At 27.5% G+C, this 11,757-nt stretch overlaps 1 non-coding gene and 1 pseudogene across 1 annotated transcript; both read left to right on the forward strand.

Moving 5' to 3' along the window:
* The first annotated feature begins 3,097 nt into the window (after positions 1 to 3,097).
* TRNAT-AGU lies at positions 3,098 to 3,171 on the forward strand. Its single transcript has one exon. It is a non-coding gene; the product is annotated as a tRNA-Thr (tRNA).
* Positions 3,172 to 3,625: 454 nt separating this feature from the next.
* LOC110226837 lies at positions 3,626 to 10,033 on the forward strand (annotated as a pseudogene).
* Positions 10,034 to 11,757: the final 1,724 nt, after the last annotated feature.

Below are 11,757 nucleotides of genomic sequence, written 5' to 3' on the forward strand. Positions count from 1 at the left end.
TCTTTTGGATCCGGGTTTGATCCGGTTTAATTCTGTTCGGATCTAGAATAAGAGATTTAAGGGATGTTGTATTAATTTCAAACTAATAAATAAAGCCATGTTGTCTTTAATTCTTCTACTTATTCCGTTTAATGTTTCTTTAATTACAAAGAAGTTACCTATTTTAATGGTAAATAATCTTTCATATTAATGACCCTAATAAATAGCCAATTTTAATGGAAAATCGTTTTTCATATTTATGCTCATAATAAATGTCCAGATTTTAACAATAAATATATTATGAAATTATAAAGAAAAATGTATTTATTTTTAACAGTATATATATATATTATGTTAATATATATATATATTATGTTAATAAATTTGTGTAAATACTCCAATAATAAGCTACGTCATTTTTCTTTTACAATAACAGATTAAATATAGGCAATTCCCCATTTAAATTGTAATAAATTTAAAATCAAAATAACAATTAATATATACATTCATAAGGAAATCATAATAAAATATGTTTATTTGAAGATTATATATCCTAATCTTCACATAATCCGTAATTATGTTTTTGATATATTTGAATATCTAATATTAAATTTCTAAAGGATTCTCAAAATATTTTTTATAATAAATATTGTTTTTACGAATAATATTTTGTTTTGTTATAAAAAGTAATATTTGTTATTTTTCTAAATTATTTTTGTAATTAAATTACATAAATATTAATAATAATTTGTCTACACCATCAAATGAAAATAGTTAGTTATATAATCTTTTATTTAATATTACGTAATATATATATATATATATATATATATTTTGGTAATATTTTATGATGTGGGTGAACAAATTATTTTCATATTTATGTAAACAAAACAATAAAATCTAAATTAGTTTAAAATTTGAGATACTATAATCCCAAAAATAAAACTAATTGGACACTAATCGCAACAATCATTCTACATAAATAGCATATTCTTTACAACATTACTAAATCGCATTTACTGCATTATTCGTTTCCAATTATGATTACAAATCTTTGATTAATTTAATGGTATTAAACTCATATCTACATATACATTTTTACAGGTTTTTTTTGCTTTTAATCATTTGGATCCGGGTTTTACCCGGTTTAAACATATTCGGATCTAGAATAAGAGATTTAAGGAATATTGTAATAAAAACGACATTTAAGACTAAATTAAACATACAATTCGTTTTAATCTTATTTCCTTAACTACTTCCCACATTAATTGGTTCTATTCCTTTTTATCAATAGTAGCATTTAATATTTTTCGTTTACGAATCTTGCAAAAATCTCTGCTTAGTCCACGATTAGTTTCTAAAATAAAATCTCCGAGATATTTGATAGCATTTAATTAATACCAAATTATCATTTAATTCTACATATCTCTAACCAAAAAAACGTCATTAATATAGATAATTACACATATATTTATGTTTCCTTATTCCTTAACTTCTTCCCATATTAATAGGCTATATTACTCTTTATCTCGAGATGATTTTCGAATATTTATGCCATCTTAACTAATTATATCCATACCATATATCATCTATATTCTCTTTATATTATGCAATAAAATATTTTTAAAACATAATTATGGCTAATTAAATTCTTTCCATTATATGGTTCTCTTCTCTAATTGAATCCATAATTCCCGCCCAAGAAAATCTCAACGATGATACCATAATTATATACTTTTCGATATTTTTCTTAACATTTGATTTTAAGAAACAAAGTTATGACTCTAATTATTTTTTTAATTCGGTTTAATGTGATTTCCTAAACTAATTACCACATTAATCGGCTATATTCCTTTTAAATGGTTGCTTAGCTTTTTTTTAAGATTCTCTGCAAAACCAAATCATTTACAATCTTTTTCAAATAAATTTGTTATATAACGATTTCCTAATCTTTCCTTAAACATATCCTAAACTTTCGTTGTATATAATATCTTTGATTTTCTACTTTCTCTCCAAGATATTATCAAACTACCTTAACAATAAACTTAGATGCCTACCTACCCTATAAATACCACACTTTTACTCGACTAGAAGACTCATCAAACAAATACCTCTTCTTACTCATTCCAATCTTTATTTGTTATATGAACTTTCATTTTTCTGATTCATGAATTTAATAAACATTTGATGTCTTGCGCAGATAATCCTATACAAGATGAGCAACCCATTGATGATTGCCATTATCAAGAGCATATGCTTTAAATTTACGTCAGATTCTTTCATATGGTTAGTTTTTTTTATTCACCCTATTTTTTCTAGGTAAATCTTCAGGATTAATGATAATCTTAATATATATATAAGATAACTACAGTTTGATAGCATTGATTTTTAAAAAACTTAAAAGAAAAAATAAAAAACGAAAATACAAACTATAAAAAAGTCTAACTTTATTAAACGTTTTAATTATTTATAATATTATAACTTTTATGAAGTTTCAAATATTATAAATATTTGAATTTTATAAGAATTTATAAGTAGTTTAAACATCATAAATATTTATAAAAGATATTAATACGAGACGGTATACTACGGGTGAAATCCTAGATATAACAATCAAAATACAATTATGAAGTTTGTGTCGTATTAAAACTTTTATGAAGTTTCAAATATTAGAAATATTTGAACTTTATAAAAAAAATTACAAAAATGATGTTTAATTTCACGGGACGGGGTTATATAGTGGGACGGATTTAGATCGATATTAATACGGGATGGTATATTACAGGTGAAATCCTAGAATTAGCGATCAAAATACAATTATACAATCTTAAACACTAAATAAAACAAATACAACTTAAATTTTGATTTTTTAGTTATAAAATATTGACATGCGGTTTACCATATATCTATAGATCATTCTAAAAAAATCATTTTTTTATTTAGGGAAAATATAGACCCGCGGTGTACCGCGGGTTAATATCTAGTATCTCTGAGAATCATTGATCATTTTCGCTCCAGTTGATAAACGTTTTTTACAAAGTTTTATATATAGTTAAGTTAAAAGTAACACGCTTTTTACAAAGTTTTATATATAGTTAAGTTAAAAGTAACAGCAAAAGCTTTCATAGCTCAGTTGGTTAAAGCACCCGTTTAGTAAGCGGGAGGTCTTGAGTTCAACTCTCAATGAAAGCAATTTTTTGTTATTTTAAAATTAAAATTCCCCTGTTTATAACCCCCAGTCTACATGCAATCTTTGAATGACATTAACAGGCTGGCCATGATAAAATTCGAATTAGACAACAAAACTCTTAGTGGGAAAATTGCTGATACGACAGTAACAACACCTCATGTGAAACAAACATCCCAAACAATTAAGTAATAACAATATATAACAGTTATAACTTATTCTATAATAACTAACCTATTGAGTTACACCAAAAAAAAAAAAGTGTAGTTATTGTGATACATAAACTTTATTATTATTATTTTTACTGGATTGATAGTTTGATACACATACTAATCTTGACCGTGAGATGTGTAATATTCACCGAAATGTTTCAATCTTAAGTTGGGTTTGTAATGCAGGTTTTGGGAGTTGTTCGCAAAAAGAGAAGGATGTTTCTCTTTACGCTTGGGCCTGTGGCCTTTTTGGGCTTTGAAAGACCTTGTAAGTTGACGTAAAAACACGCATATCATTTGGAGGATTTTAAAAAAAATACTCACCGAAGTGTTTTTTGGTGATAATGGGCTCTCGTATAAGAACAACCCATATGCCAATCCTTGCACTGCATTTTTTAATCACCAAAAGTCTTTTCCTTTTTGCTTCTTCTCTGCAAAACAAAAGGTTTGGGAGTGCAAGTACCACCAAAAACGTTGTACTAGACCATCAGCTACTGGAATCGAAGCAGAGATTAAATATCTCAATCATCATCATCATTATGATGCTCTCGGCGGAAGATGCAGCCTGTCCCAACGTACATAGGACCTTGAAGTCTATCCAAAGCTCTCTCATACTGACAGTCTCGTGGTTAGTGTATACTTAAGAGGATCGGATCACAAAATCCATCTATGATTCTTCGAAGCCCTTTATATAGTTACCTCTTTCGTGCATATTATAAGCACCATCAGAGATCTTCACCTTAATTTAACTCATCACATTCTCTCACATAAACAAAAACAAAAAAAAGAAAAGAAAAGGAAATCTTTATGTGACCGTTAATTGTGATTACAGAGAAAGGAAATCTTTATGTGACCGTTAAGGATTGTGATTATTAGTTTCCTTTTCTTTTTGGACCTCTTTTGCTTATAAATAAATCTCTCAACGCTAATTCTTATTCTTCCCTTTCAGAGAAATCAAAGCTTCTTCTTCTTCTTCTCGAGCGAAAGTCTTAATACAGAGACTCTGTGAATTTCCTTTTTCTTTTGAACATCTTTGCTTGTAAACACTCTCTCTCTCTCTCTCTCACGCATTCTCTTAACGCTTCTTCTAATTCTTCCTTGACAGAAAAAAATCAAAACTCTCTATTTCTGGCTTCTTCTTCTTCTCGAGCAAAGTCTTTATAAAGAGACTGTTAATTCCGATGATGATGATCTCAAGTAGAGATGAAGTAAAATCCGCAGTCTCTCAACGCTGATGATGATCCCAAGTAGACATTGATGACGTAAAATCCGATGATGATCTCTGCAGATACGTCGTTTCATTGATTGAATGATGATCTCCATCAATCCTCTGTCGTCTTCTCTCTAAATCAAGATCGATTTCAGTTCGCCGGATTATGACCTAGCCACCGAGCCGCTTTCACCGGAGACTACGAGGAACAAAGAGGATATTGAAGAGAATTGGTGATATGTCAAATTTCAGAACAACCACAAGCCGCCTGAGGATATCTCCAGGTACTTTCTTACCTTTTTTTCTCTATTTTTTTTTGTAATAAATAAAATATAATGATTTTGATGTCAAAAAAAAAAACATTTTTTTAGGGTTTTCACTTCTGATTGAAAACTTAAACTAGATCATTTTTCAAAATTAGTTCAAGTGTTAAATTTTTAGATATTTTAGATAAAACACTTAAACTTTAAGAAAATAAGTTTAAACTTTAAGAAAACAAAATAAGTATAAAGGTTTAAACTTTAAGAAAACACTTAAACCAAAACTATGTTAATTTTACTATTAATTTTTAAAAATTAGTTCAAGTGTTAAATTTTTAGATATTTTTGATAAAACACTTAAACTTTAAGAAAATAAGTTTAAACTTTAAGAAAAATTTAAGAAAACTAAAATAAGTATAAAGGTTTAAACTTTAAGAAAACACTTAAACACTTAAACCAAAACTATGTTAATTTTAATATTAATTTTTAAAAATTAGTTCAAGTGTTAAATTTTTAGATATTTTAGATAAAACACTTAAACTTTAAGAAAATAAGTTTAAAGTTTGAGAAAACTAAAATAAGTATAAAGGTTTAAACTTTAAGAAAACACTTAAACACTTAAACCAAAACTATGTTAATTTTACTATTAATTTTTAAAAATTAGTTCAAGTGTTAAATTTTTAGATATTTTAGATAAAACACTTAAACTTTAAGAAAATAAGTTTAAACTTTAAGAAAACTTTAAAAAAACTAAAATAAGTATAAAGGTTTAAACTTTAAGAAAACACTTAAACACTTAAACACTTAAACCAAAACTATGTTAATTTTACTATTAATTTTTAAAAATTAGTTCAAGTGTTAAATTTTAAAAACGTAGAAAACTAACCGCGCCTAGGCATCTTGTCCTTAGTTGGTCCGTAAGCTTTGGTGTTCGAAGTTCGGCATGTTTTCACGTAATATAAATTTAACATTTAAACTCATTTTAAAAAATTTATAATGATTTTTACTAAATTTTAAAACAAATTTAACACTTAAAACTTTAAGAAAATAATGTTTTTAACCAAAACCATGTTAAATTCACTATTACTTTTTAAAAATTAGTTTAAGTGTTAAATTTTAAAAACGTCAAAAACTAACCGCGCCTAGGCATCCAGTCCTTAGTTGGTCCGTAAGCTATGGTGTGCGAAGTTCGGCATGTTTTCACGTACTATAGATTTAAGACTTAAACTCATTTTTAAAAATTGATAATGACTTTTCACTAAAATGTAAAACAAATTTTACACTTAAAACTCTAAGAAAATAATGCTTTTAACCAAAACCATGTTAATTTCACTATTACTTTTTAAAAATTAGTATAAGTGTTAAATTTTAAACACGTCAAAAACTACCCTCGCATAGGCATCTTGTCCTTCGTTGGTCCGTAAGCTATGGTGTGCGAAGTTTGGCATGTTTTCACGTAATATAGATTTAAGACTTAAACTCATTTTTAAAAATTGATAATGACTTTTCACTAATATTTAAAACAAATTTAATATTTAAAATTTTAAGAAAATAATGCATTTAACCAAAACCATGTTAGTTTTACTATTACTTTTTAAAAATTAGTTGAAGTGTTAAATTTTTAAAAACGTCGAAAACTAACCGCGCCTAGGCATCCTGTCTTTAGTTGGTCCGTAAGCTTTGGTGTTCGAAGTTCGGCATGTTTTCACGTAATATAGATTTAACACTTAAACTCATTTTTAAAAAATAATAATGATTTTTGCTAAAATGTAAAACAAATTTACAACTTAAACTTTAATAAAATAACGCTTTTAACCAAAACCATGTTAATTTCACTATCAATTTTTAAAAATTAGTGGAAGTGTTAAATTTTAAAAACGTCGAAAACTAACCGCGCCTAGGCATCATGTCCTTAGTTGATTCGTAAGGTTTGGTGTTCAAAGTTCGGCATGTTCTCACGTAATATAGATTTAACAGTTAAACTCATTTTAAAAATTAATAATGATTTTTACTAATATATAAAACAAATTTAGCATCCCGTCTTTTTTGTTCGTAGGTCTTGCAGTGTCATAAATTCAACACGTTTCCACGTATTTTAAATTTAACACTTAAAGTTTTTAACAAATAATATTATAAGTAAATTGTTTTTATTTTTAAATAAAAGTTAATTACTATACAAAATATTTTTAATAAATGTTTTCAAACTTAAGTGTTAGATTTTAATACCTGAAAACAAACCGGATTTAGCATCCCGTCATTTTAGTCCGTAAGTCTTGCGGTGTTATAAATTCAACACGTTTTCACATATTTCAAATTTAACACTTAAGGTTTTTAACAAATAATATTTTAAGTAAATTATTTTGATTTTTAAATAAAAGTTAATTACTTTACAAAATATTTTTATTAAAAAAATTCAAACTTAAGTGTTGATTTTAATACGTGAAAACACACCGGATTTAGCATCCCGTCTTTTTGGTCCGTAAGTCTTGCGGTGTCATAAATTCAACACTTTTCACGTATTTTAAATTTAACATTTAAATTAAATTTTAAGGTTTTTCACAAATTCTATTTAAAGTAAATTGTTTTGATTTTGATCTAATAGTTTTTTACCATACAAAATATTTTTATTAAAAATGTTTTCAAGCCTAAGTATTAAATTTAAATACGTAAGTTTTGTGGTAATATAAATTCAATACGTTTTCATGTATCGTAAATTTAACCCTTAAATTTAGTTTTAAGGATTTTCACAAATAATATTTTATCTAATTTTTATTATAAAAAAGGATTGCCATTTAAAAAAATAGTAGGTCAAAAAAAGCTCGAAATTAAAAATCAATCGCTCAAAAGAAAATATCACTCTTGTAGTTGGTTCAACTTCAAAACATCGGCACACATCACAAGACCACAAAGCGACTACTATTAATACACACTAGGAATGGATCCACGCAACGCGTGGGTTTAATAATATATATTCAATTTTTTTATAGTTTTGTAAATTACATTATTTTAAAAAAATTTTATTTAAATACTATTTAAAATATATATGTAATTCTATTGGTAAAAAGCGGTTATATAAATATAATATAAATGTTATAAGTGATAATTGTATAGATGTACACGTCTATTTATAATATGCTACATATATTAAACGTTTTTTTTTGTATTTGACTTAGTATCCTATGACCGTTCATTTTATATATTCTCTTTCAGTGCATGAATTCTTATGAATAACATTTTTTTTATAATTCTAGAAACTCAAATGTGATATTTTAAATGTGAATTTAGCTTTCTTTAGGAATTTAGCTTTCTGAGACTAATTTTGTCACTATTATCTTTCTTTTTACTTTTTTTGTTTCTATCTTATTAAATTCAATGTTACAATTGTGCTCTTTCTACCTCTTTTTGATATTTTTAAAATAAACTTTTATATTTTTAATAAGTGCATAATATTTGTATTACTATCAAATGCATTTATACATTTACTTATATAAAATTTTATATTATATTTATAAAAAGCTAAAATATTAAAAGTATACATAATTATATTTTAGTTTGTTTTAAATTATTATACACGATACTATTTAGCTATATTTTAATATTTTGTTTAGTGTAGTTTACAAAATAATCGACTATTGTTTCAATTAGTAATATGTCATAAGATTCATCACTAATTCACTATATAGTTTTTTAAGAAACTAAAAATGTATGCCTTTTCAACTTTCATAGAATTTTAGAATTACCCAACATATTGATTTTTAAGTATTTCATGATTCATTACTATATTTGTTTTTTGAAAGCTAATAAATGTATGATCTTTCAACTTTCATACAATTTTTGCAATATCCATCATATTGATTTTGAATATATCAATTTTAGCTGAAATATCCATCATATTGATTTTAAATATATTAATTTTAAAACGGAAATGTTTATAAAATTTTAAATATGATTAATCTTAAACATTTTCTCGCTAAAATTTAATTTCTATTATTATGTATAAGTTTATATTTCTTTGTGTTTTACTTATAATATTAATTCATTTATATTTAACTTAAGTATTTTTAATCATAAATAACAATAACTAAAAATAAATATGTATTGAATGAGCATTTAAAATAAATTATATTTTTAATTTTTAATTAAATGCATGCTTAGGTGAATGATGATGTTGATAGCTTAGATGGGGAGAAGACTACATTATATTATTATGTATAAATTTATATTTCTTTGTTTTTTACTTATAATATTAATTTATTTGTATTTAACTTAAATATTTTTAATCATAAATAACAAAACTTAAAATAAATATTTATTGAATGAACATTTTAAATAAATTATATTTTTTATTTGTAATTAAATATATGCTTAGGTGGATGATGATGTGGATATCGTAGATGCAGAGAAGACTCTCCTATTATATATATAGATTTTTTAAACATTAATTGTTGCAAGCAGATTGATTGACCAAAACAGAGAGGAAGAAATAAACAGTCAGGATACGTCGATGTAACTAGTTGGAATATAAATGATTGTACGAATTTTCTACGTTCCTTCGCAAATTTAATTTCCTTTGCCTATTCACAACTCAACGATCTCCTCACTTCTCTCACAACTCAACGATCTCCTCACTTCTCTCACAACTCAACGATCTCCACTTTCTTTCATTTGCGAAAGAAGATTAGTAGATGTCCATAACTTTTTTTTTTTTGCGAGAAGAGAAAAAAAAAACAAATAATTCGTTTCATTTTTTCATATTTGAACAATTATTCAGCTTCATTCGATATTAAGAAACAAATCACGAAAGATCTTCAAATTGGTACATTTTCTTCTCTTATATATGAGAGTTATGTTATAATGATTTTATAATATCTCTGGTGATCAATTGGCAGATTTGCGTTGCCAGAGATGGGAAAGCTATATTTATCTATTTGTTGGCATTGTTGCTACTTTATGTTTTTTTAATCCCAGACTTATGGAGGAGTCCAGACTAATCCTTTGGAGGAGGTGCAACCCACAGATAGACTCTCTTTCCGGATATGCAAATGAGCCGAAAGCAAGGGTCCATATTCATGTGACCAAGTGGAGATCTAACAATTGCGCGTTTGCGGGGAATCGATCCCTGGCCTAGACCAACAGGGCAACTCCTCCACAAGTGGCAACCACTAGACCAAGAACACTTGGTTTATGTTTTTTATGTTAAGATATTAGTTTGATCATTTTTTCTTTTATGTTATGTTTTGATCAGTGACATCTTAAACTATCGGGTTTTGGTTTTTGGAATTAGTTTGATGGCATGTTCTTGATATGTGATATCAACAATGGTTATGTTTGTTTTTCTGGAACATATTTTGAAAGCATATCAAAAAAGAACTTTGAATATCTGATATTTTGTTATTTTATATAGTTTACTGTTTTTTTTTAAATATTTAGATGTATCGGAACGGATATCCGCAAATATCATAAAAAAAAATCTGGATATTTGAATTTCTGGATATCCGCAAATATCACAAAAAAAAAAATCTGAATATTTGCTTTTTGTCGAGGCCTAGTGGGCTGAGTGCGTACCAATAGAACTGTAGAAGAAGGTTTGAAACTTGAGATAGTGATGTGACCAAACAACACAACACACAGTTAAATCATTCTCAAATACTTCCAATGGATGTCCACTGTGCAGCATGAAATTTGCATTATTATTATTTTTTTATTAAGACAAGTTATTTTAGGTGTTTATTGACTAAATTTTGTAGAAACATCCTAAAAATAAAATAATACACAAACATTTCCAAAGGGTTCTTAAACTCTTAGCATTTTTTGGAAATCAATCGTAGAAGAGTCTAAACATTTTTTGAAAAATAAAATAAAAATGTTTTCACGGTGGTTTATTGGAAATGTTATAGAGAGAGCTATGGAGTTCTTCTAAAAAAATAAAAAATTCTTATAATGAAATATTTTATAAAAATACTAAAGAAAAAGCCTCAATAGTAGTAGTAGCAATTTACTGATTTAGTATCAAAATGATGGGACTTGTGTAGAAATGTAGAAGCTTCCCTGACACATTTGTAAATTTTGAACGGTTGAAATCAATGATGGATGGCCTCATTCACCCTTCTCTTGTACTTTCAAATAATTTTTCATAAACGATATCAATTTTTAAAATCGTCAATATACATAGAAAACGAACATAAAAAGAAATGACTTCAAAAAGCTCGGACATCGAGATTTTTTCTCTCTAAAACCTAATCGCCGTTTTTCTTCAACTCACCGTCTTGGCTAGATCGGACCGGCGCGTGGCGGCTCCTACAGCGCCGGCGTCGGTTCCCCTCTCTTGTTTATTGTATTTGCTTTTCTCGGCTGTGAAGCGTGGTGATTTTGGTGAGGTGGATTGGGTTGTGCCGAATCTCAGATCTAGAGAGGTTTGGTTCTAAGAGACTGAATTCGAGGTGCCTTAAGGTAGATGGTGAAGATGGAGTCGCCGTTCTCGTTTATGCCTCATGGTGTGGATCTTCGTCTTGTCTCTTCCCTCACGGATCTGAGCAACAGCGGCTCTGTTCTCGGTGGCTCAGTCCCTCTCTCGTCTCTCCTGCTTCCTCTTTGTGTTTTGTTGGTTGGTAGTATCCTTTCCTTGATTTGGATGGTTTTACCCGAAACATTTGTAGTGACTAGCTTGATCTCTATTTGGTTTTTGGACTTGTTTGCTCTTGCTCCCTGGTTCTTGTGGTGGTCTTTATGGTTTTCTTCCCGGTTCGATCTTGTGCTGCTCTCTTTTGAGATTGGTTTCATCCGGTTGAAGAATTGTCTCGCTCCTTGTTTCTACGTTTAAGACCTGATCGAGGTCTGGTCGGTTCAAAGGCTTCTAATGAGGCGTTCAATCATCGCTAAGTCGATATCGCCGCTTTTGGGAGTAGTATG

The sequence above is a fragment of the Arabidopsis lyrata genome (genome assembly GCF_000004255.2).
Source record: "Arabidopsis lyrata subsp. lyrata unplaced genomic scaffold ARALYscaffold_7, whole genome shotgun sequence".
In the NCBI taxonomy this organism is placed as follows: Eukaryota; Viridiplantae; Streptophyta; class Magnoliopsida; order Brassicales; family Brassicaceae; genus Arabidopsis; species Arabidopsis lyrata.